At 42.2% G+C, this 25,595-nt stretch overlaps 1 long non-coding RNA gene across 3 annotated transcripts in view; it reads left to right on the top strand.

Moving 5' to 3' along the window:
- The window catches only part of LOC131819925 (uncharacterized), an 84,528-nt gene extending 60,120 nt beyond the window's left edge, over positions 1-24,408 (top strand). The window contains exons 1-3 of one of the 3 annotated variants that reach the window (XR_009349382.1): positions 4,610-4,696; positions 13,164-13,223; positions 24,207-24,408. This is a non-coding gene — a long non-coding RNA (uncharacterized LOC131819925). Of the gene's footprint in view, positions 1-4,609; positions 4,697-10,826; positions 10,914-13,163; positions 13,224-24,206 lie in introns of those variants that run through there. The other 2 variants (XR_009349384.1, XR_009349383.1) reach the window with 2 other exon arrangements.
- Positions 24,409-25,595: the final 1,187 nt, after the last annotated feature.

Raw genomic sequence — 25,595 nt, 5'->3', positions numbered from 1 at the left:
GAACATCTGAGACCACCCCCACATTCAGCGGTCCCCTGGACACAAACCCAGACCTTGATACTGATCCTGAACCATGCTCTCAACTCAGACCCCTGTGATCCTCGCCACAGTGCTTTCAGATCAGTGCAGCCATGCCCATAGGCACAAACTCTTAAGCCTAGATTCTGTCCTGAGAGGTCTGTCCCCGACGGCCTGGCTCCAAAGCCTCAGAGATTGAAGACAGTAGGAACACCATAGGACTCACCCTGCCACCCTGAAAGGAACCATGCCATTTGGAACCCCAGAAAGGATTCAGAGGAACTGAAATCTGCATTCCTACCTCTGGACACCCCCATATTCAGCAGGCCCCTGGATGCAAACCTGGAGCTTGACACTCACCCTGAACAAATCCCTCGACTGCCCCCTCCCCCAGAAAGATGGACAGAGTGCTGGCAGATCGGGCCTGCCATGTGGTGGGCCCTAACCATAACCTTTGGTTTGGTTCTCAGGATTCTGACCCCTAAGGCCTTGCAGTAGGTGCCCTACAATTTGGGGACACCTGGGCAATCCCAGAGGACTCAGCCTGCCGCCCAGAAGGAAACTGTGCCATTTGGAACTCCGGAAAGGATTCAGAGGAGCAGAAATCTGCATGCCCAGCTGAGGACACACCCACACAGAGCTGACTCCTGGACACAAAGCCAGAGCCAGACACCCTCACGTACACTGTCAACTCAGCCACCCAGACAGCTCTCCATGGGGTCTTCAGGTTAGTCCTGCCATGTCCCTGGTCCCTAACACTAACCCTTGGATGGGTTCTGTAATGATCTCCTCATTTCAGGTTATGTGGTGGTTCTGCAGGACATTGTCCTGGTGTGGGATCAAACACACTGAAGCATCCCGTGTGAAGTGGCAAACGTGGTAAAGAAATGACGGCTGGGGAATCTGAGTGTGGAGACAGCACGTATTTGTGCTGCTATAACAAGCTGACTGCACTTTGAAATCACCGCAGAGGAAATGACTCTTCCAAACATCCATGTTAGCACGACGACACGGAAGCAGGGAGAACATCAGACTTTGGGATGGAGGCCAAGCCCTCCCAGATCCAGGTCACCCAACATGGAGAGGACACATGTTAGCAAGAGACTCATGGGAGGATTAAATAATGGACCCCTGTATCTCAGGTGCAGTAGAAGCAGTGGACTTGGAATTTCAGTTTTCCACAACCTTCCACCACAAGCTGGTTAGAACTGTGCAAAAGCAGGAAGGGAAGCCCCAGTAAAGTGGACGGGGGATGCCAGAAGGGGAGGCTGGAAGGGGGCGCCTGGTGCTCAGTGCCCATTACAGACCCCACATTGCAATCCCCCACAGGAGAGACTCACCAATTCCAGGCCCCACAGGGGAAGCCGGAGGTTCATCTCCTGACTTTTTGTAGGAGCTTTGCAGCTCAGCTGGTGAGAATTCTCCATCACTCTGCCTTTCTCCAGGGGACTTTCCTTCAAGCACCCTTCCCAACTTCTTCCTCCTCCATGAAATAATGTTCCTCTCCTTTGTTTCTCGCACTTGCCTGTGATGGGACCGTAGCTTGCTCAGCCCAGACTGCCATTCTCTGCTCTTCCCAAATAAACCCATGCTGCTGGTCAAATAACTGGCAGATGGAGTTTAAGGCAAATCGAACTAATACATTCAAGAACTTGCAAGGAAAAAAATCAATATGCACAAATTAGTGGCACTCCTACGTGCTCAGAAGGAACCATCAGAAAGAGACTACGGAGAACGATCTCATTTACACCTGCATCCAAGGCAGCAAGATACCCGGGAGGCCCCTGAACCAAGAAGGTGACAGACCTGTCCTCTGACAGCCCTGCAACAATGACGACAGACAGGGAGGGGGACACACGGAGATGGGGAGGCACTGTGCTCAGGGAAGAACCCACACTGGGAAAATACCTACTCTCCCCAAAACCGTCTACAGAGTCCTCACTCTGGCTCCTGAATTTCGGGACTCGGCACAAGCCTGGAGTGGGTGTGGACACGGGAAGGACCCCGCAGGGCTGAGGTGGGGGGAGCACAAGCACCGAAGCAGGCGGACGCTCCCTGACTGCAGACCATCTGAGGAGCCCCAGGAACCGAATCCGCGAGCACACAAACACAGACAAGGACCGAGGAGCACCCGAGCCCAGAAAGGGGGGACCCCACAGCCCCGCGCACAGCACAGCAGGAGGCCACGTCTCCTCACACAAAACGACGGAAGCCCCAGTGTCTACACAGGGCGCCCTTCCTCTGTGGGGTCCTGAGACCACGAACCCCTTGACAGTCCACTCAGGCGGCTTCTCCTCACCTCCTCCAGAGTCCTTAGGAGGTCGGACTGCTGCCAGTGTGGGCGCGTCCTCCACAACGGGTCCGGTCAGTGTGGCTGCAGAGCCACACCCTCCTCAGCTTGTCCTGTCAGGGTGGGAGGCGCCCCACATTCTCCAGAAGTCTCCACAGTGGGTCCTGAAGAGGCGGGGCTCCGGGGCTCCGAACCCAGCTGTGGCTGCGCAGCCTGGGCTCAGGGCGGGAGCTGCGGTCTGGCGCCCTCTGCAGGCGGTGGAAGGCAGTGCAGGACTGTGGGAGCTCACCCTTCAGTGGAAGGTCCTGCTCCCTCCCGGGGTCCAGCTGACGCCATTTCATTCCGGAAATTCAAGCTGCATGGAGCCCAATACCCCCCAACTTCCCCCCAAATAGCTAAGGAACAATGAATTGGAAACAATGTGGAATTACAACAGTCCTTGACCCAAAGAGTGGCACTGAACATGGCCCTGATGCAGACCCACACTCTGACCTCAACTTGGTCTCAAGCCTGGACCCTACCCTAATCCAAGACCCTAACCCTAGCCCCCAACCCAAACAATGTTCACAAGAATCAAAAGGTAGAAACTGCAAATATCCATCAATGGCAAGTGCATAAGCAAAGTGTGGTGAAGGGTTTGAATTTGGGTTCAGGTTCAGGTTTTAGTCAGAGTTCTAGATCAGGCTTTGGGTTTAGTGTTAGGGTGAGGATTTAGAGTGAAGGACAAGGGAACAGAGTTATAGTTTAGGGCTTTAAGTTTATGATTTAGGCTTTAAGACTCAGGGTTAGGGGATAAAGTTCAAGGTCAAATTTGGGGTTTGGCTTCATGCTGAGATTTGGGTTCAGGGTTCATGACTTGGAGGTCTGGTTTAGGGTTTGGGTTCGTGGTTCAGGGCTTGGATCCAGGGCTCAGGTACAGGCTTTGGGTTCCATTTCAGGTTTGGGATTCAGGGTTCTAGTTTGGGCTTTAAGGTCAGCTTAGGTTTCAGCGTTGTTAGGGGTTAAGGTTAGGTTTAGGGATGACACATTTTCTTCAGTTGTCATCATGGACAAAAAAATTCTATATGGAGTTTCTAAGTCAGAAATGTATTTCATCTGGGGGCGCCTGGGTGGCTCCGCGTGTTAAGCCTCTGCCTTGGGCTCAGGTCATGATCTCAGGGTCCTGGGATCCAGCCCTTCATCAGGCTCTCTGCTTGGCGGGGAGCCTGCTTCCCCATCTTTCTCTCTGCCTGCCTCTCTGCCTACTTGTGATCTCTGTCTGTCAAATAAATAGAATTAGTAAAAGCTATTATATGATCTTTTACAAACCATTTCCTATCTTTGCATTCTCATGTGCCAAGACAGACACGGATTATTTAAAACCCTGAAGAGAGTGCTCTTGCATTTCAATTGCCTGTAACCTTCGTGTAATAGATTTATGATTGATGATAGATTTATAGTTAAAATATAACTATTTTACATATTTACTCTCAGTAAACGATTTCAACCTATGCTCATTTAAGTAACTTGGTGCATAATCCCTTTTCTATTAAACCATAATGCAAGGACCAATGCCGCGTTTCCGAGAGAACCCCAAGCTATTTTTCTAGAATGGCCGTATGCCTATATATCACGGTGTCCTGTTTTCACTCCCTTTGTGGAGCACCTACCCTGGAGGTCATGTAATAACCCATGACCAAAAAAAACAAACAAAAAACCCAAACATCCAGGTCGAAGTGCCATCCCTGCATGGAGAAGAGGAGACTGCTCAGACAGATCCCGGGCAGGCATCTCAGCCCAGGCCTGTGCTGGGGAAGCTGGTTCCTGGCTTTGGGCGCAATCTGGAAGCCAGCAAACTGACCCAAGAGTGCAGCTGGCGTTTAGGACTGATGATCTTTTTGCAGCCAGGCCGCGCGAGGACACCTGCTCAGGGAGCCAGGCTAGGAGGCTGCCCAGAGTGGGCGCTGGCAATGCTCGCAGCCCGCCTGGGCTTTGCCCTGCACCCCAGCCAGGGCCCGGGCCTCAGGCGGGAGGGGGGCGGGGGCGGCGCAGAGAGGGGCTTTGCTAATTTCCAAAGCGGGAAGTGAGCTCGCGGAGGACTCAGGAGGGAGGGGGGCGGGGGCGGGGCGGGAGCGGCCCGGAGAAGGGGCTTTGCTAATTCCTGAGGGGGGAAGTGAGCTCGAGGAGGATGCAGAGGAGAGTCCGGGAGGAGGTGGAGGGGCTGGCGGAGGAGGGGCGCGCAGCGCCAGGGTGCTGTGCTGCGGCCCAGTCGGGACTGCAGGACCTACAGTACTCGCCGCCCTTGCGCTCCCGTGCTCCAGCCTAGCCTCCGAGGCCGCGCTGTCCTGTTCCCGCTGCCTGCTGCCCCTCCCCGCCCCATATCTTCTCCGGAGGACCCTCTGCTCACAGGTAAAGTGATACCGCACCGCGCCCTCACCTGGAGCAGAAAACCCGGGCCACGAGCACGAGCGGGGTGGGTGGGTGTCGGGGCCCAGCCTCCCGCGAACCCCAGGGCACCGGGAACACCCCGGACGCCTCCCTGCACCCCGTCCGCCAGGGGTCTGGCCGGGGACAGCGCTGCACGAAGTAACCCCCACCCCCCCGCCAGTGGGCGGGCTAGCCCCCATCGTTTGGCAGGAGCATGTCAGAGCCTCCTGCCATTCCCAGGGCACCCAGAACCCAGAGAGTGAGGCCTTGGGTGCTTTCTGGCGACAGATTCAAGGCAATTCTTCGACTTTGGGACTTCAGAGTTTACATAGTTTTCATTTGTGATTATTATTTTTGTGTGGGGGCCATAGCTTTTCTTTTGACCTATGGTTGTTTTCACTCCCGGTTCTGAAGAAGCCCCTAAATCCTAACCCTGTTGAGGACTCTGAAAGCTCTCAGAGCAGCAGTGCTGGGGGACAGTGTGGACACATGGTTTGGTTCTCCTCTGGCCTGATTCTGTGGCAGCCCCGCCTCTGTCCTCCTCAGACTTCAGAGCAATATCTGAACAAGTGGAGAAGGGACCAGGGGGTCAGGAAGGTGGCCACCAAGGAGTGATTCTCTGGAGGGTGGCTGAGCTAGCAAGTGAGCATGTTAGTCCAGCTCTGCCTGCAGTCGGGATGGAGGGGAACAGGGGCCAGGGAAGGGGAGGAGGAGCAGAGAGCAGGGACAAAGGGACCAAAGAGGAGATTCAGATGAAGGGAAGTAATGGGGAGGAAAGAGAAGAAACTCTAGAAGACAGGCATGTAGAAAGGAAAAGGGATGAAGTGGGCATTGGGAAAGGGCACCACCAGGGAAGGAGAGAGGGGAAGGGAAGAGGGAGGAAGAGAGGAAAGGGGAAAGGGAGAAGGGAGGAGTCAGCATGCCAGGGCTCCCCCTGCATCTGGAGAAGAGGTGGCTGGTCCAGCTTGTCAAACAGGGTGCTCACTCTTTGGTCCCAGTTTCTGCTCCCAGTGCTACTGGGCTTTGCAAGGAAGGCAGGCTGTCCCCTGGGACCTACTGGAGCCCACTGGAGCCCACAGGAGGGTGGGAGAGGTAAGATGCCACCGGGTCCTGTCCTGAGCTGCTCCCAGCCACCAGCCTCACCACATGGTGCAAGAGGGACCCCAGAACAAAGGAAGGACACAGGCCCGCATGTCCTCCGGTGGCCCTGGGCACTTAGCTCATTGCAGTGAACCACACCGCCTCCTCAACCCAGGCTTTCAAAGCCTCCTTCTTCATTCCTGGATTTCATGTCTGTAGGAACATGAGCAAGATCTAACTCATCTCCGACAGACAATTCTGACTCACCCCGTGTCAGATTTTTATGAGTGGCTGTGATAGAGTAAGATAGCAATGCTCCAACAAACGGACTGTTTCCTCCCACTTGACCTCAACAGTCTTATACATTTTCTTAGCGAAAACATCTTGTCTCCTTCCATTAAGCTCATAACGTGGTCTAATAGTATACATGTGCCTTCGTTAGATGCGAAGCGATACAGAGGTCCTTTTTTTTTTTTTTTAATTTTACAAGGTAAAGTCAGTGAACATATCCAACTTGACGAATACGTCTCTAAAATGTCAATCCAGGCAAAGATTTTTCTGCCTACAGTTTGGAGCCTACGTGGTGACGTTTTTAAAATGCTTTCAGTCCCTCAGTGAGGCTCTTAGAAGCTAGCCAGGGCTTACTACGTGCCAGGCACTGTGTCAGGTGTTGGAGCTAAAGGGAAGGAGAGCTTGGAGGCTGGCTGGGGAGGGACATCCATGACACAACCACAGCTAGAAACGGAGGCCAGTGCTAGAAAAGAGAGAGCAGGCTGCATGGAGAGTGTGTACCATGGGGCTTGTGAGCTCAGGAATAACTGGGAGTAACTGGAGTGGGGAGATAGGGGAGAGGAAGAGGGTCTTCCCATCAATGGGAATCACCTGTGCTTGGAGGCAGGCGCCATGAGGGGTCTCCACAGGAAGAGGGAGGCAGTGTGGTTGAAGGGCAGAGAGATGGGGCAGAACAGGCATCAGTCAGTTGGAGGGCTATGAAGAAACTGATGCGAGGATTATGGGTGCCTTTGGAGGACTGGGAATTTGTTAGAAGATCAGTGCAGATTTCTATGGAGACAAATGCCAGGAACTGATAGGTCTTTGAAAGGTCACTCTGGCTGCCTTTTGGCAAAGGGGTTGGTAAAAGGCACTTGCAGGTGTGAACACACCAGGTGGGAGGTGAGTGCAGGAAATCAGGTGAGGGAGCATGGGAACTTGGTCCGGGGGTATATAAGGGAGAATAGCCTTTAAGGAGTTCCACAAATTGGCACCAGCTGTGGCTTCATTACAGAGCTGGAAGGTGGAGGTGGGTGTGCCCTGGAGGTTACAGAAATTACATGAGAAAGGGACGTCTTTTTAGATCTTTTTTGCAACTAGAGGAACTCTCACCTTATTGATAGAATTCCAGAGTGGGAACCGATGGACATGAGGACATCTTTGAAATGTCTGAATATGTTCTTCAACATCTTTGCAAGTGACGAGGAGACCTTGACCTTAGGAGGCCTCGGCCCTCTTTGTAGCCAAAAAGATTTCACCTACAGATGTGGGTTCTCCCTTTTAAAGTCAAGGAGACAGCCCTTCCAAAGGACACCTCCTATCATTTTACCTTCTCATCATAACTCACGTGCTGGGATCTCCAAGACCCTCTGTTCCAGGTTGTGAGTATCCACTTTGGCCGGGCTGGTCTTGCCACCACAGGAAATCTAGAGCCTGTAGTGCTATTAATAACATCATCTAAGACTGTATTTGCTGCCCTCATGGCCTCTTCCCACCATGACTCACTGAAGCTTTTTACACATTGTATCCATTAACCTATAGTTCCCAAAACTCATCTTCTCTAGTGCCATTAATTTTTAGGGGGCCAGGCAAACCTTAAACTTGTCCCCCTTAATTGGATCCCTGTGCCCCCACAATCTCTGAATGCCTTTCACCATGATCCTTGAATGAGATCTGAGACCACTGCTGGTACCTAACACTTCTTGGCACCTTGTTTGTTCGGTTCTTGGAAGAGGAGGTGGCTATGGAGGTGAGTGGGGATGGGAGTGGGAGGATTTCTCCCTTCACTTCTCTTTTTGTTTTTTCAAATAATGGGTTTTGAGGGGGAGGGAAAGGTTAACCAGACCATTTATTTTCCATCTCCCATCCATAAAATGTTTACCACTCCCCACTGGAAGAATTTAGATCTTTCGTTTGAATCTCCAGGAAAATCTCCCAAACCCAGACCACCACCATGTGGATTCAGCCATCTTCTGATTCACCTCCAGATTGTCTCCTCCTAACTGCTCAAGCCACAGGTTAAGGGCGAAATGTTCAATGCCCAAGCAATATAGTGGGGATCACGTTTATCTAAGCAATTGCATGCTGCTCTGTATCTGCATACAGGGGGTCTCTCCCAAGCCTTTCCAACCTCAGCAAAACAAGACAAAGCCCCAGCGATCTGTGGTATATATCATTCATTCATTCCTGGGTTCAACACTCATGGCGGATCCCCACCAAGACAGTGGGAGAGCAAGGACTGGAGAAATCCTGGAAGCTGAAGTCTGAGGAGGATTTCAAATTCAAGTCAGAGATGAAAGAAACATCTGGACTAGGTCCTCAGGTACATGCAGTATTCTGAACTGAGGCTAGAACCAGAGACCATTCTAAAGAAAGGCCTCTACAGGTGGGCTCTCACAGGTGGGCTCCGACTCAGTTTCGTGTATATTCTTTCATGAAATAGCTCTTCGGGTCAACATGCAGAAGAAAACCATTTAATAAAACTGACAATGAGGAGAGGAAAGGGAAGCCAGAAGGCTTGTGAATGGGGAGAGAGGAAGAGCCAGGGCAGAAGACCAAGAATCCCTCCCTGCCCTCCTTGCTGCCAGGGAGGTCTGAGGGTCTAGTTTCCACCTGGGATCCCAAGTCCAGAACAAAAGCAGCGGGGCCAAGGCTGGGGAGGGAAGGTGGTCCTCAGCACGCGGGAGTGGGGGTGCCCAACGATGGGGGCTAGTGCGCCCGCTGGTGGGGGGCACCTCGCAAGGCACTGTCCCCAGCCCGACCCCATGCGGACCCGGGTTCGGCCCAGCGTCCGGGGTGGTCCCGGTGCCCTGGGGTTCCTGGGAGGCTGGGCCTAGACAACCCCCCTCCCCGCCCCCAGGTCGCGTCCCCAGCTTTCTGCTCCTGGTGAGGGCGCGGCGCGGTGTAACTTTACCTGTGCGCAGAGGGTGGTTCGGAGAAGCCTTGGGGCGGGAAGGGGCAGCAGGCAGCAGGAGCGGGACTGCAGGGCCTCACGCAGGAGCCCACGGACGGCGAGTCCGGTGGGTCCTGCAGTCCCGACTGGGCCGCAGCACAGCACCGCGGCGCTGCGTGCCTTTCCTCCGCCAGCCGCTCCACCTCCTCCCAGACTCTCCGCCACATCCTCCGAGAGCTTACTTCCCGCTTTGGCAATTAGCAACGTCCCTTCTCCCGCCGCCCTCGACCCGCCCCCGCCCCCATCCCTCCTGAGTCCTCCCCGAGCTCACTACCCGCTTTGGCAATTAGCAAAGCCCCTTCTCTGCGCCGCCCCCGCCCCCCTCCCTCCTGAGGCCGGCCCGGGCTGGGGCGCGGGACCGAAGCCCTGGGGGGCTGCAAGCGTGGCCAGCGCCGGCTCTGGGCAGACTCCTAGCCTGGCTCCCTGAGCGGGTGTCCGCCCATGGCCTGGCTGCGAAAAGGTCATCAGTCCTGTTAACCCTGGCTGCACTCTCCAGTCAGTTTGCTGGCTTCCTGATTGCGCCCAAAGCCAGCAACCAGCTTCCCCAGCACAGGCCTGGGCTGAGATGCCTGCCCAGGATCTGTTGAGCAGTCTACTCATCTCCAGGCAGGGATGGCACTTCGACCTGGATGTTTGGGCTTTTTGATTGTTTTTTGGTCATTGGTTATTACATGACCTCCAGGGTAGGTGCTCCACAAAGGGAGTGAAAACAGGACGCCTGATATATAGGCATACGGCCATTCTAGAAAAATAGCTTGGGGTTCTCTCAAAAACGCGGCATTGGTCCTTGCACTATGGTTTAATAGAAAAGGGATTATGCACCAAGTTACTTACGTGAGCATAGGTTAAAATATTGTTCATCTCCTACAACAAATGGGGGTATGCTCTTTAGTAAACTAATTCAAGTCAATTAGAGACATTGTCTTCAAGGGATAACATCATAGAGACTAGAATCAGAATCATACTTTTGGGATCAGAATCATACTTTTGGGAAAATTGGGCCCAGGTTTTTTGTTTTGTTTTATGATTTTATTTATTTATTTGACAGACAGAGACCACAAGTAGGCAGAGAGAGAGGGGGAAGCAGGCTCCCTGCTGAACACAGAGCCTGATGCAGAGCTCGATCCCAGGACCCTGAGATCATGGCCTGAGCCGAAGGCAGAGGCTTAACCCACTGAGCTACCCAGGCGCCCCTGGGCCCAGGTTTTGATGGCTTCTTTCCTCAATCTTATAAAACCTATTTGAACTCTACTGGATGCCAGAACTGCTTAAAAATATTTGGTCCCTTGTAATTTTAACCTTCCAGTATTCAATGTACCTGATCCATGTAATATCCTATAGTATTTTTGTCAAATGAAGACTCTCAAAGTGTGTTTCTTGGGAGACACTTTTCAATTGGTTGCTTACATTTCTGCATTTATTATTTGTTCTAGACCATCCTTTGAAGATGGTTGTATTGAATAGACTTGGAAGACAGAAATAGTATCTTTTTTTTTTAACTTAACCTGTTGTGTTTGCAAATATTATCTGCCTCTGTTTTGATTCTTTTTGTGGGAACTGAGGCTCAGAACTGATATATAACTCCCACCCCTACACACACACACACACACACACACACACACACAAACACACACACAAATACTGTTAATATTCTGGCTACCTCTATTGCTGTGAATAATAAACTATATTATTTCTGAACCATGAGTCTGCGTCTTCTATCAACACCCAAGAAACCACGGCAGACTCATACACCAGCTTTCAAATAAGGGAAAATAATCTCAGATGCTTTATATTTTTTGATAGTGTTACCTACTTCTGAACATATGACTGAACACATATAAAGCTGGAGCCATGACCATTTAGAGCTTCTTCTGTGGAAGAACTATGCATTCACTAGTAAACACATGTAGTTTCATCTTTTTTTTTTTTTCCTCTTTGACACCATTTCCTCTCTCACAGTGTTGCTCAAATTGGATGGAGTCTAAGGTCTTTTGAGGAAATTTTTGTTTAATGACTCAAAATAAAATAAGAAGAGTCTAATGTGCTAAAAATAATTCTAGATAAAAGGTATAAGATCATGCCAGAAGGGATAGTAATTTTATCTAACAACTGCCTGTTCACCCCTTATTTGTTCATTAACTAATTTCCAAATTCCTGACTAAATCCCTTTTGTAAGCCAGAATGTGAGCTAAAAACTGGGATTTTAAAAAAGTTTTCATTTGAAATCCAGTTAGTTAACATATATGGTTGTATTAGTTTCATGTGTACAATATAACATATAGCACTCAGTGCTCATCATGACAAGTGCTCTAATTAACCCCCATCACTTATTTAATCCATCACTCCTTTCCGATCCCCTCAAGTAACCATCAGTTTGCTCTCCGTAATGAAATGTCTGTTTCTTGCTTTGTTTCTCTTTCTATGTCTTATTATTTTCCCCTTTGCTTGTTTGTTTCCTTTTCTTTTATTCCATATATGAGTAAAGGTATTTGTCTTTCTCTGACTGACTTATTTCACTTTTAGCATTATGCTGTCTAGTTCCATCCATGTTATTGCAAATGGCAAGATTTCAGTCTTTTTTATGGCAGATTAAAATTCCATTGTATATACATACCACTTATTCTTTATTTGTTCATAAATTGATGGATACTTGGGCTCTTTCCATATCTTAGCTTTACAAATAATGCTGCTATAAACATAGGGGTGCTAGCATCCCTTTGAATAAGTTTTCTTATATTCATTGGGTAAATACACACCAACAGGATTGTTGGATCACAAAGGACTTCTATTTTTAAATTTTATGGAAATTCCATACTGTTTTCAAATATGGCTGTATCAGTTTGCATCACCACCAACAGTTCACAATTGTTACTTTTTCTTTTTTTTTTAAGATTTTATTCATTTGACAGAGAGAGATCACAAGTAGAGAGAGAGAGAGGAGGGAGCAGGCTCCATGCCTGGCAGAGAGCCCGATGTGGGACTTGATTCCAGGACCCTGAGATCATGACCTGACCTGAAAGCAGAGGCTTAACCCACTGAGCCACCCAGGCAGCCCCCACAAGTGTTACTTTTTCACATTCTCTCCAACACTTTTTGTTTCTTGTAGTGTTGATTTTAGCCATTCTGACAGGTGTGAGGTGGTATGTCTTTCTAGTATTGCTTTGCAATTTCCTGATGATACATGATGATGGACATCTTTTCATGTATCTACTGAACATTTGAATGTGTTCTTTGGGGAAACACTTGTTCATGTCTTCTATCCAGGTTTTTATTGGATTATTTGTTTTTGGATGTTGACTAAAAACTGGATATTAAGTAACACACAAGACAGGTTTCCTTGAGCTTCAATTTTATTTGCATGAGTATCATTAACAGGGAAAATTGTGCATATGTGTATGTACAAGTGTGTTTACGTATACATCTATCTATCTATCCTCTATCCCCTGTCTTCTAATTGTGGTAAATCCTGTAAGGTGGGGAATGGGATAGTCTGAAGAAATGTGCTGCTGGATATGTTGGGTAAGCAAATTTAATTGCACTCAGATGCATTGGATATAAGTGAATCACTCAAATGAGTTATTTAATATTATATAGAAACAAATTAAAATTTTATGTAGTTGAAAATAATAGGTAGTTAAAATAATTTTTGTTGTTTGTTGTTTTTGTGTCTTTTTTTGTTTATATATACTATGGTGTGAATGTTTGTGTCTCCCAAAATCATATTATGAAATCTAACTCTGGAAGTGATAGTATTAAAACATAGGGGCCTTTGGGAGGTGATTAGGTCATAAGTGGGATGACAGTCCTTTTAAAGGAGACCCCAGAGAGTTCTCTTGATTCATTCATCATGTACGTTTACAGTGAGAAGATAGCCATCTATGAGGAAGTGGGCTCTCCCTGGATCTGCCCCTTCCTTAGTCTTGAACTTCTCAGTTCTAGAACTGTGAGAAATAAATTCCTGTTCTTTATAAGCTATTCAGTCTATATCATGTCCGTTATAGCAGCCTGCATGCAGAAGGACACTATGACCTAAAACGAGAGCAATAAATATAAAGTTTCAGTAAAGTCAGTTGGTACAATGTGTTTTTACTTAGAGAAGACATGCTGCTTCATGTTAAACCTTGATATTGTATATGTTTCTTGAAGGGCCACTTCTTACTCCTTTGTGTGTTCTCCACAAAGTCCAGGATGATGCCTTACATAAAGGTAATATTTTATAAATACTGTTGGAAATATATACTTCTCTAAAATCTTATTTTGCCTACAGATTACTTGGATCCACTTTGCCTTGTGTAGAATATTTGAAATATATTAAGAACAGAATGTCTCTCTAAATAACATTTAGAATCATCATTAGTTTATGACTCCTGACTCATTTGTTTATGCAGTGATACTTACTGCAAGAACACTGAAGTTTGTAATATAATTTTTGAATGAATCACCAAGCTAGTTTATTATAACTTATGAAAAAATAATTTCTCATGTTGGTTTAATTCTGCTTTTATGTTATGGTCATGACATTTTCATTAAAATAAAGTAGAAAATAGAAGTAAATAATAAATGAAAAATAAAAAATAATAAATAAAAAAATAAAAGTAAAACTCTTGTGAAATGTTAAACTTTTCTTACTTATTTTGTTTTGCTTTTCCTCTACCATACTGGCAAAGCTGTATTTTGCAGATCGATACAATTTTCTAGTTGCTAGGTTTGTTACTTTTGCTAAAATTTACAAAATATAAGAAGTTGAATAGTCATGGATTGTTTATTAAACTCCTTATCTACACATATAAAAATAAAACAATGATGGTGACCTGGGTATTTCTAAAATTGTATTCTGTTTTTCCATATTATGTTTTACAATGTAATTAATAAAGATTCTGCATATATTAACACCCATCCCCTTCTATCTCATCTGTATGTCCATTACAGAGCATGTATGATTTCTATTCATTGCTATGTTGTGGTGAAGAGATTGTCTGAAGTAGTCCTATATTTATGCAGGTAGATCTTAAGCTACAGTGCTCTTGTTTATTTGCTTGTTCCTGATCAGTATGTCTGAAAGATGGTAACTATTGCATCAGGTATGACGATTAAAAAATATTATTGGTGCCTGATACACTGTGATGAAATAGGTAAGTCGATTCACAATTTGTTAATTAAATTAGAAAAAAATTCCTTTGCATTTGTCCTTTATTAAGAGTTTTTTTTTTTTTTTAACAAATTCCTTGGGATGTTTTTTGTGTAATATATATCACATGCCTCAACCTTTAAATTTGAATGTAGAAAAGAGTTATCAGAATGAGCCTAGAAAATATTGTTATGAAATATTTTTGTTCTGTTATATTATGTAAACTTAGGAAATAATGGTAGTTATTTTTATTAGCATTTCCTACTTTCCACATGCCCTTACAGATGAGATATCATGGTTTTCCTATTCTTTTTATCGTGGTTGTTATATTCTTCATGATCAATAACAATCAATGAAAATTCGATTAATTTTCTTTGGGAAAGTGATATTTTAGCAAGAATCCATGACCAAAAATTTTAGCTGTTGTTCTTCCAGGAGATGAGACTATCAATGCTCCCGAAATTTCAAGAAATAGAACTTATTAATTGTGTTGGTTGATGTTTATTGTCTCTGAACTTAGAGGTGCATAATTCACTTTAAAATTTATTTTGGGGGCGCCTGGGTGGCTCAGTGGGTTAAAGCCTCTGCCTTTGGCTCAGGTCATGATCCCAGGGTCCTGGGATCGAGCCCCGCATCGGGCTCTCTGCCTAGCAGGGAGCCTGCTTCCTCTTCCCTCTCTCTCTGCCTGCCTCTCTGCCTACTTGTGATCTCTATAAGTCAAATAAAATAAATAAAATCTTAAAAAAAATGGAGTGGACCTAATGGGGGGTACTTATCTGAAATTGAGGGACATTATAAAAAAAATAAAAAATAAAATTTATTTTGAATTGAAAACAAGATCTTACTGAAGTTTAGGCATCCCACTTTATATCAGGCCTCCAGTACATTCTAATTTATTTATAGAAAATATCATAAACATGAATGTCACTTTTCCTATTGCATTTATACTGAAACTGCAATGACTCAAAGATGTCAGATCTGAAAAGCACTACCTTTCTATAATTTCTGTTTCCTAGGAGGAATGGATATACCATTTTAGCACAATTATCCAACAGTATTCAAAACCACCATGAATTTTTTTTTAAATATTTTATTTATTTATTTGTTAGAGAGAGAGAGAGAGCAGGAGCACAGGCAGATAGAGTGGCAGGCAGAGGCAGAGGGAGAAGCAGGCTCCCCGCCGAGCAAGGAGCCCGATGTGGGACTCGATCCCAGGACGCTGGGATCATGACCTGAGCGGAAGGCAGCTGCTTAACCAACTGAGCCACCCAGGCGTCCCACCACCATGAATTTTAAAACATAGTTATTACACCCTAAAAATCAAGTATGAAAATGTATAAACAACCAAGTCTCTATCTGTAAATGAAAGACTCCCACACAGACGGGTTTAAAACTTTCTAACTTAAGGAATTTGATAGCACAGACTCAGGGTAGTAGTTTCAGTGCCTACAGTATACTTTCAGGTAGAGAGTAATGTAGGCTCTGAGTCACTTTCTGCCTAGAGATGACATAATAGTGGTTCTGCCATTGTTTGTTTGTTTTTGAAAATACGTTCCTGGGCGTCATTCAGAAAATGCAGAGTTTGGCAATCTATATAAATTAAGGATGATCTTTTTGAATGTTTGTCTTTCACTACACCAAATTAACATAATTGGACAGAAATTCCACTAAATTAAGCATTGTTAGGAAACGTGTAAATTGGAGCTGCTCCAATTAGTTGCTCTTTGAACTATGTGCTGTTGGTTCAGGATTAGATAAGGAGTTTGAAGGAAAACCTAAATCATTGCTTCCTTTTTTGAGAGAGTCTTAGCATACTTTCTTAAAATTAGCTGAAATAAACAATGTGTTTAGTCGCAAAGTGATTTGCATTTTTGCACAAACTCCCTATCTCCTTGAGAATTATAACAAATATTTCATGAAACATCATTGATCTTTACTTTGTGACACTGCTGTAAAGTACATTCAGAGTTGCCAGTTAAAAGTGTTAGTGTTGAGATGAAATGTCATGCATTTTTCTTCACTTCCATGCAAATGAACAGAGTAATTTATTAAGACACAATGAAGAAAAAAAAATTGACAATGAGTTCCAGATTTTAAAAATCACTTGCCATTCAATCCAAATTGTGAGTTTGATCGGTTACCGAACACTTAATAATGCACCCCCGGTAATTTTACAGAGATTATTTTTTTCTTACCAATTCTTGATTATTCTGTCTTGCAATGCAGAGAAAGCTAACTAATTTTAAATAAACTTCCGTTAATTTTGATTGTTATAAACTTAAGATTGATTAATTTCCATATACAGAGTTTAAAATGTTCACAATTTACATTAAATATATATTCTGTGTATACCTTGGAAAAATTATACTGAAAATTGAAATTAAAATGATGTTGTATATAGCTGCAAGAAGCCACCTGTCCCATTTCATCTTACTATATAAGTTGTGTCAGGTAATTTATAAAATCCCTACTGCATAACAAGTCTATTTTTTGTTGGAATGGGTAGTAATGTTTCTTCTTATTTCTAAATAAGAGTTGGTCTATGAGTGCATCTGCAACTGTATTTTTCCCAAGTGGCTTCATGGTCTTGAACTGAGAAAGCTCAGAACATTAAACATCAAAATAATATATTTTGACATAATTAGACATCAAGGAAATGCAATTAAAATGACACTGAGATATCACTACACACTTACCAGAATGGCTAAAATAAAATATAATGACAAGACCAAAAGAAAAAAATATACCATTTGATGATACACAATGGCAAGTTGTACCATCACTTAACCATCGCAGACTAGTGTAGTGTTAAATTTGTTTTTCTAAGCAATGTTTTGGGTCACTTACCACTTTTCAAGGATATAAAATGCTACCATTTTACTTAAAACTGTGAAATTTGGTCAGATTTAAATTTCAATTTATGTTAAAACATTCTGTAAACTGTGTTAAACTTTGACATTTGTTCCCTCTGTTCAGTGAATAACACTATATCATATTCCGAAGAATATGCTAATTTTCATTTTGAAAAATATCCCTTTTTCCTCTTATGGTAATTATTAATATGAATTAATAGTAGAATTTGATATGGTTCCATATGCCCATAAATACTTTATTGTATATTATCAAATTTAATAATGAATATAATGTACTTCTTTGGACAATATTTAAAGACCAGTCTACTCTTAAAACAAAAAAATGGAGACGCACTTCTTTAGTTCACACAAATTTCATTTTATTATATATAACCTCAGATAAATTTCAACAAATCATAATTTATTAAAATTATGTCTACTTAAAAATCTCATAGAAGAGTAAAACCATCAAAAATAAAAATAAACACACACAACACACACACATCACCCATGTATTGGCAAATCACAATTGCTGTAACAATACATTAGGCAATTTCCATCAGTGGCAAAAAGATTTGTATCCCAATGGACTGATTTTCCAGAATCCAAGAAAAAGTCTCCTAGGGTTTATTTAAAGATAAATATTTAAACAAATACTTCTTAAATTTAGGAAATTCAGAACATACGATTAAAGAATATTTGCAGTGCAGACTATATTCAATCCTTCCTTCAAAATGTGCCTTTGAGTACATAATTCTGTTTTCTCTATCTAAATTGAGCTGTCCTCCAAGGAAGTTTTCTAAAATGTGTGTCGCTGTGTGATAAATGTTCTAAGACCTAACATGCTTCATTGTATTTTTACTGTGCTCTCAAATTTAATCAATAATTTGGGTTGATGGGGGCGCCTGGGTGGCTCAGTGGGTTAAGCCGCTGCCTTCGGCTCAGGTCATGATCTCAGGGTCCTGGGATCGAGTCCCGCATCGGGCTCTCTGCTTGGCGGGGAGCCTGCTTCCTTCTCTCTCTCTCTGCCTGCCTCTGTGCCTCTATGCCTACTTGTGATCTCTGTCAAATAAATAAATAAAATCTTTAAAAAAAATAATTTGGGTTGATGTATAATATCTAGTTTCAAATATCTTTTCCATCTATACAAACACCCAGCTGTCTCCTTTATATGCTATTACTATTGAGAATTCTGTTGTCAGTATTATTCTTGTACATTTTAGGTGATCTGTTCTTCTCTTGGGCATCATTTATGCTCTTCTCTGTTTTTGATATTCTTAAAACTCACCATAATGTATATGAGTGGTTTTTTTTTTGTGTGTGGTTTTTGTTTTGTTTTGTTTCTGATTTCTCATGTTTGGCATCATTTTAAGTCTGGTGTCTTTTATCTTTCTTTAATTCTCCAAAATTTATCTCAGTACTTATTTAAATATTTTCTTTATTTTTTTTTCTCTTCTGCTGCATTTGGGCAGAAGTCATTAATTTGTTTGTTTGTTTGTTTTTCCCAACTCATTTATTCATTTTACAGCTATATTCATCTTAGTCTCCATTTATTGTATTCTTTATTTCAACAATTTTCACTTAATTTATATTCACAGTATAGTATCTTTTCTTTGTATATGTATATCATTATTTTATCATATACTTTTAAGCTATTTTTAAAAATATTTTATTTATTTATTTGACAGTGAGAGATCACAAGTAGGCAGAGAGGCGAGCAGAGAGAGAGGAAGGGAAGCAGGCTACCTGTTGAGCAGAAAGCCCGATGTGGGGCTTGATCCCAGGACCCTGAGATCATGACCTGAACCGAAGGCAGCGGCTTAACCCACTGAGCCACCCAGGCGCCCCTTTTAAGCTATTTTTTAAAAGTACAGTCATTCTTTTTTTTTTTTTTTAAGATTTTCTTTCTTTCTTTATTTGACAGAGAGAGATCACAAGTAGAAGGAGGGCAGGCAGAGAGAGAGAGAGAAAGAGAGGGAAGCAGATTCCCTGCTGAGCAGAGAGCCTGATGCAGGACTTGATCCCAGGACCCTGAGATCATGACCTGAGCTGAAGGCAGTGGCTTAATCCACTGCGCCACCTAGGCGCCCCTAAGCTTTTTTTTATATTCCTGTTCCAATAACACTTGGATTGCCATATAAAGTTAACCACATCATCTTTTTTAGGTAAGTAATTGTACTTTTTATGTGCATAGTTATTTTGGTCCATGAGTTCAGCTCCTCTTCGGATCATCAAATCTCTGTAAAGTCTGGGTATGCTAGGATTTTCTAAGCAACAATAAAATACATTGAAACCTGGTAGCTTAATTATAATAATGTTTTCTTTCTCAATCATTCACAATAGTATTACATTCTGAGTAGCTTCCTTCTATTTTGCAGCTATAGTGCTTGGAAAAACTTGAATTGTGATATCACTGTGATAATGTGAATTAGGTTTTTCAGAGAATCGGGAAGAGAAAAAAAGGAAGATATTCTCCAGGGCCAACTCTAGAAGTGACTATTAAAACATCTGTCCAAATTCAATTGAACAAAACTCAGAAATGCCATCTCCAGTGAAATACAAAGAAGATTATATATAGTTCTGGGCTCACACATCTCATTTGACCCAATGATGTACATCAATGAAAGACTGAAGGCCAATCACCACTCCATGGGAGAATTTAAAAATAAATTTACTAATGAGGCCAAGAGTTCAGAATCACAAATACTTAAGAACTAATAATAACTGCCTTCACTTGATGTTATTCTATAAGATAAATCCTATGATCAAGTTTCAATTTTAAATTCTTAAAATTTTAAATTCTTAAATCCTTATGAAGAAGCATCATTTGGAGGGAGCAGTTTTCATAATTTATCATCCATCAGCCTTTATTTTTTAAGATTTTATTTATTTATTGGACACAGAGAGAGAGAAAGAGAGAGAGAGAGAGAGAGATCACAAGTAAGCAGAGAGGCAGGCAAGCAGGGAGGGAAGCAGGCTTCCTTTTGAGTAGAGCCCGATGTGGGGCTGGATCCCAGGACCCAGAGACCATGACTTGAGATGAAGGCAGAGGTTTAACCCACCACCCACGTGATGAGAGAGCCACTCAGGTGCCCCTCATCCATCAGTCTTAATTGATTGGAGGAAAATGTGTGGAGGAATAATGCCTTAGGGATCTAATCTCTCTAAAGGATTTTCAAGTCCTTACCCCTTTAAGGTTTTTGTACAGTTCTGATAGCCTCTAAACATCCAGCTGATTTCTACAGTGACAGGCCTGTTAAAACCTGTCTTCAAACCAGGAATAGAGCTTGAAACATACCAGTCAAGAGCAACTTTGAGTCTTTTAAGGAATTTATCATCATTTCTTTGTTTTTGGTTAATATCTGAAATAGTTCCATATTACACTTGCATAATTTCTCCAGAGCGGACTTTGAAGGAGGCATTCAGTTCCAGCTAGTTCCATATTTTGGCAAGAACTATAATTCTATATAAAAAAAAACATATTTTAGGGCGCCTGGGTGGCTCAGTGGGTTAAAATCTCTGCCTTCAGCTCAGGTCATGATTCCAGGTTCCTGGGATTGAGTCCCACAGTGGGCTCTCTTCTCAGCAGGGAGCCTGCTTCCATTCCTCTCTCTCTGGCTGCCTCTCTGCCTTCCTGTGATCTCTGTCAAGTAAATAAATAAAATTTTTAAAAAAACATATTTTATACCAGTTATTCATGTTTATTAACTAAGATATCACAATACAAATAATACAAACAGTTACTCTTTATTAATACCTTCAACCAAGATAAAAAAATATGTCATATTTTCTCTAAGAATTTTATATCATCTGATAGGTCAGATATATATAAAATTACATTTAAAGTTTTAAAAATATCAGCAAATATTTTCATTTAAATGCAAATTTGAAAAAAAATCTACTTTTCCAAACACGACTTTTTATCCTATTTTATTTGAATTTTGTCGACAACTGATAAAATGTTTAGCGAGACTATAAATGTTAGATCGGAAAAAATGATTAATACATGTAGGTTCAAATTATTATGTTCCATTAGAAATGATTTAGTCTTTGATGAACATCTGTTTGGTAATATGTTGTATCCAGATATAGTAAATTAATGATATATATAAAATTATAGGGAAATGACACCTTCCGTTCCATTATGAGTAGAGCTTTTAAAATGCTATTTGTCACAACCTGTCATCTTGTCATTATGTAGCATTATGTAGCATTTAAAAAATGTATACTCTTCACTTCGAAGTCTTTTAGAAATCTAAAATCTGACTTTCTATGGTTTGTGTTTCCATAATCCTTTATTGCCAGTTTGAACAAATCCACATGCTTTGATTCAAAGGCAATAAATTCCTCTTATTTGGAAAAATGATGTTTATTTTTGTTCTCTCACCCTTAGCAGGTGGTTTCATTTTAGCACACTTCAGAGTTATAATTTCATGCTTATTAAAAACATTTATTATGATCTACATAGATGAATGAAACTTTAATTTTATTAAATTATTTGCCAAAAACTCTGTTATTTTTAAAAATGTATTTCCTTTGATGGGTTATTTTAGAGCGTTCAGAGAGGATCTAGGAGTGTGGTATTATGCAATTTTTAAGCAGGTATGAAATGGTTATTTATATGATTGTTTCTTTAAGGCTTATGTATATTGTCCATTATATGCTATAAAATATTTTGAAAGTAAATATAAAGTATGTTTTACATAGTTTATTTTTTGGAAAAAATATTGAAATGACTTATGAAATTCAGTATACTCTCAACATTAATTTATTTTGAAATTTACCAGTTGTCTACTGAACCTATTATATGGCAGATATTACTTCAGACTACACTGGTAAATGAAATACTTGGCTTTGTAGAACTTTTATTTTAATGGGTGAGACAATCAAAAGCTATACACCTTAATAAAAATTGCATAGTGCATTCAAAAATGATGAGTACAATGGGGAAAAAGAAAAATTCGATCAGGGTGAGAAAAATCAAGATTGCTAGGCAGGGGATGGGGAGTTAAAATTTTTAATAGGAAGATCAGGGTAGTTACAATGAAGCTGACAATTGAACAAAGGTATGGAAAGGTGATGAATTTGCCCAGAACTATCAGCAATAAGGTCACTCCAGACAAAGGAATTGGCTATCTTGAAGGCCATAAGGTTGGATCATGCCTGGCATATCTGAGGAATAGCAAGGAGGCCACTGTGAGTGACTGAAGAGTAGCAGGGAAAGAGGTCACAGAGGTTAAATGAGTGGCTAGATCATGTAAAAGCTTAGAAGTCATTGTAAAACTCTGGCTTTTATATTTGGAAACTTACTGTGTGATAGAATTTCTGCTAATAACGGAGAGTTCAAATGTCCATAAAATTTCAAGGATTCTTATTCTAGTAATACAGAATAAAGAAAAAGAGTTCATATTTTCACATGGTGTAACAAATGCTCGGAGATCCAAGTGGAGGAAGCTATGGGAGCACAGAAGAAGGCACTAAAATCACACCAATATATTTGATGACTGTGACTATATATAAATTTGTATTTTCTTGATTTTTTATAGTCATGGAATCACACAGTATATACTATTCATTGTCTGGCTTTTCTTTTCTCAGCATCATTACTTTGAGAATCTCCAATTGTAAATAGTTCATTTTGATGTTGAACAGTAATCTCTTTAATGAAAAGATCATAATTTGTCTTTGCTCTATTGATGGACATTGATGAACATTTCCACTGTTTTCAATTCTTAAAAATAAAGCTGCTATGAAATTCATATACAAGTCCTTGTATGAACATAGGGTTTGTTTCTCTTGGTTGAATGCCTAGAAGTAAAATGGCTATTTGTGTAACTCCAACATATTTTGCATTTCAAAAAATTTTCAAACTATTTTCCAAAGTGGTGGTATCATGATATATGCCAACAACAGTTTAGATTTTTTGTTGCTTCCCAATCGAGCTCAGACGAAGTACAATTAGCCTTCATAATTTTAGCCATTCTAATAGATATGTAAGCATGTCTCATTATGATTTTAATTTGTATTTCTTCAATGTCTAAATGTTGAGAAATTTGTCATGTGCTTATAAGCCATCCATATACTTTTGGTGACATGTCTCTTCAATAATGTTCTTCACATGTAAAATTGGATACTCTGTTTGGTTATTAGTAAGGTTTTTTATTTTTATTCATTTTTTAATAATCAGAGTAGATGTCCATTATCAGATATATAATTTGCAAATCCCTTCTCCATCTTTACGGTTTCTCAATGGAGCTTTGATAGCTGTGTTTTTCAAGAAATATGCTACTTCTTTCCTGGTACACGGCGGTATGACTAGAATATTATCAATGTTGATTTTGCAAAGAAAATCATGGATTAAGATATATGTAGTCTGCAGTTGTTGGGAGTGTTCTGTAATATCAAGCATATCTAGTTAGTTGATAATTTAGTTCAAGTCTTACATATCTTACCAATTTGATGACCATTTGTCTATATAATCTTATATAATCTTAAAATAAGGGTGTTGAAATTTTTTTCCATTTCTCTTCTAAGGTAGAAGTTATGATTTTTGTTCTTAGTTTTTCCCTATATATCCCCAAATCAGTTATTAAGTATTTTTTTTAAAGATTTTATTTGTTTATTTGACAGACAGAGGTCACAAGTAGACAGAGAGGCAGGCAGAGAGAGAGAGAGAGAAGCAGGCTCCCTGCTGAGCAGAGAGCCCGATGTGGGACTCGATCCCAGGACCCCGAGATCATGACCTGAGCCGAAGGCAGCGGCTTAACCCACGGAGCCACCCAGGTGCCCTGTTATTAAGTATTAAAAGTCAAGAATTATTATACTCCCTGATGAATTCATCCTTTTACTCTTCTGTAATTTTGAATTGATCTTTATGTCTGATAATGAAATTTGCTTTAAAATCACTTTTCATTATCTTGATATAACCACCAAAGTTATAGTGTGATTAGTGTTAATATAGCATATATTTTCTTTTACTTTTTAAAGCACTTATATATTTAATCCTGACAAAGAAACAAAACAGCTTTTTAACTCTGGAAGCATCTTTCTAAATTATCTTTTTTTTTTTTTTTTAAATAAAGCAGTACCAATTTTTGTTAAGGGACCTAGAGTGAAAGTAGATTTATTTATTTATTTATTTATTTATTTGTTTGTTTATTTATTTATTTAGTAAAAGATTTTATTTTGTTTATTGACAGCAGGAGAGAGAGAGAGAGAGAGAGAGAGAGAAGAAGAAGAAGCACACAAGCAGGGGGAATCACGTGCAAAGGGAGAGGAAGAAGCAAGCTCCTTGGGGTGCAAGTAGTCCCATGCAGGGCTGGATCCCTGTACACTGGAATCATGACCTCAGCCAAAGGCAAACATCTGCTTAAACAACTGAGTCTTCCAGGCACCCCTAGAAAATTAAAAAAAAAAAAAAAAGACCTTTTAAAAACATTTTTTTCTTTCTTGTATTTTTTTAAATATTTTATTTATTTGACAGACAGAGAGACAGGAAGAGGAACTATAAGCAGGGCAGAGGGAAAAGGAGAAGCAGGTTTCCCACTGAGCATAGGGCCTGATGTGGGGCTCCATCCCAGGACCCTGGGATCATGACCTGAAAAGAAGGGACACTTATGGAGGAAGCCACCCAGACACCTCTTTTCTTTGTTTTTAATATATGGCAACTGATGCTTCCCAGCCACGAGAAGCATATTACCCATTGATTAAATCTTTGATAACAACCTATTTAAAAAGGTGTGTAAATATATACTTACTCAGATTTATACACTTTGTGTTTTCTTCATAGTTTGGGGCTGGACCCAATGGTCACAACACTGCTTCCAGTCTTTGCCTTCCCATCTTTTGATACCAGGTATTTGGTCAGAAAAGCAAATTAGTATCAAAATTAATAAGCCCTTGGCACCATATCTCTGGAGCAGGGGTTGCTCTTAGCCAAGGCCCAGAGCAGTTGACCTCCCCTCGCTAGTGCTATAGCCCCAAGGACTAGGTCCCTGCCACCAGAACTCAGTCTTACATGTTATGCTAAGCAGACAAAACCAAAACAGGAAAGCTCCGACAGCTTTCACTGGCATGCCTCATCTCCAACTCCCTCGACGTCCAGGCAGTACCAGATGACAGGGAGGGGTCTTGGTCCAACATATGGGAGGGAAGGAAGTAGCCACGAGCAAGTACCTGCCTCTCTGTGCCTTTCTTTCATGAGCAGGTTGTAAGGAGGAGGAAGAGAAAGGGGAAGAGAGGTGAACTTCAACGGGTGGAGGCCTCAGGTAGGCAGCCGGCTCCTGCCAGTAGGAAAGGGACAAAGGAGAAGGCAGTGAGTCTTTCAGGGAGGGTGGGGGGTAAGGGTTACAGCTTATGACAGAATCTGGACAGGAGTAATAGGGATACTAGTCATTTGAGTCCACCATTGGCAATTGGGCTGGGTGTCAGGGCAGATAGGCCTCCCTGGGCAACGGCACATGAGAGAAGGTGGAATTCTTCTCTGAGGAGCAGGTGGAGCTTTGGGTGTTGGGAAAGCATAGACAGTATTGTTCCAGGGCCAAGGACAGGTCCGGGTACTCCTGGTTGGAGGTCAAGGCCACAGTATGATCCAGGTCT

The sequence above is a fragment of the Mustela lutreola genome, chromosome 17 (genome assembly GCF_030435805.1).
Source record: "Mustela lutreola isolate mMusLut2 chromosome 17, mMusLut2.pri, whole genome shotgun sequence".
NCBI classification, from domain to species: Eukaryota; Metazoa; Chordata; class Mammalia; order Carnivora; family Mustelidae; genus Mustela; species Mustela lutreola.
Note: the sequence above shows the minus strand (reverse complement) of the source record. Positions and strands in the feature narration are given on the sequence as shown.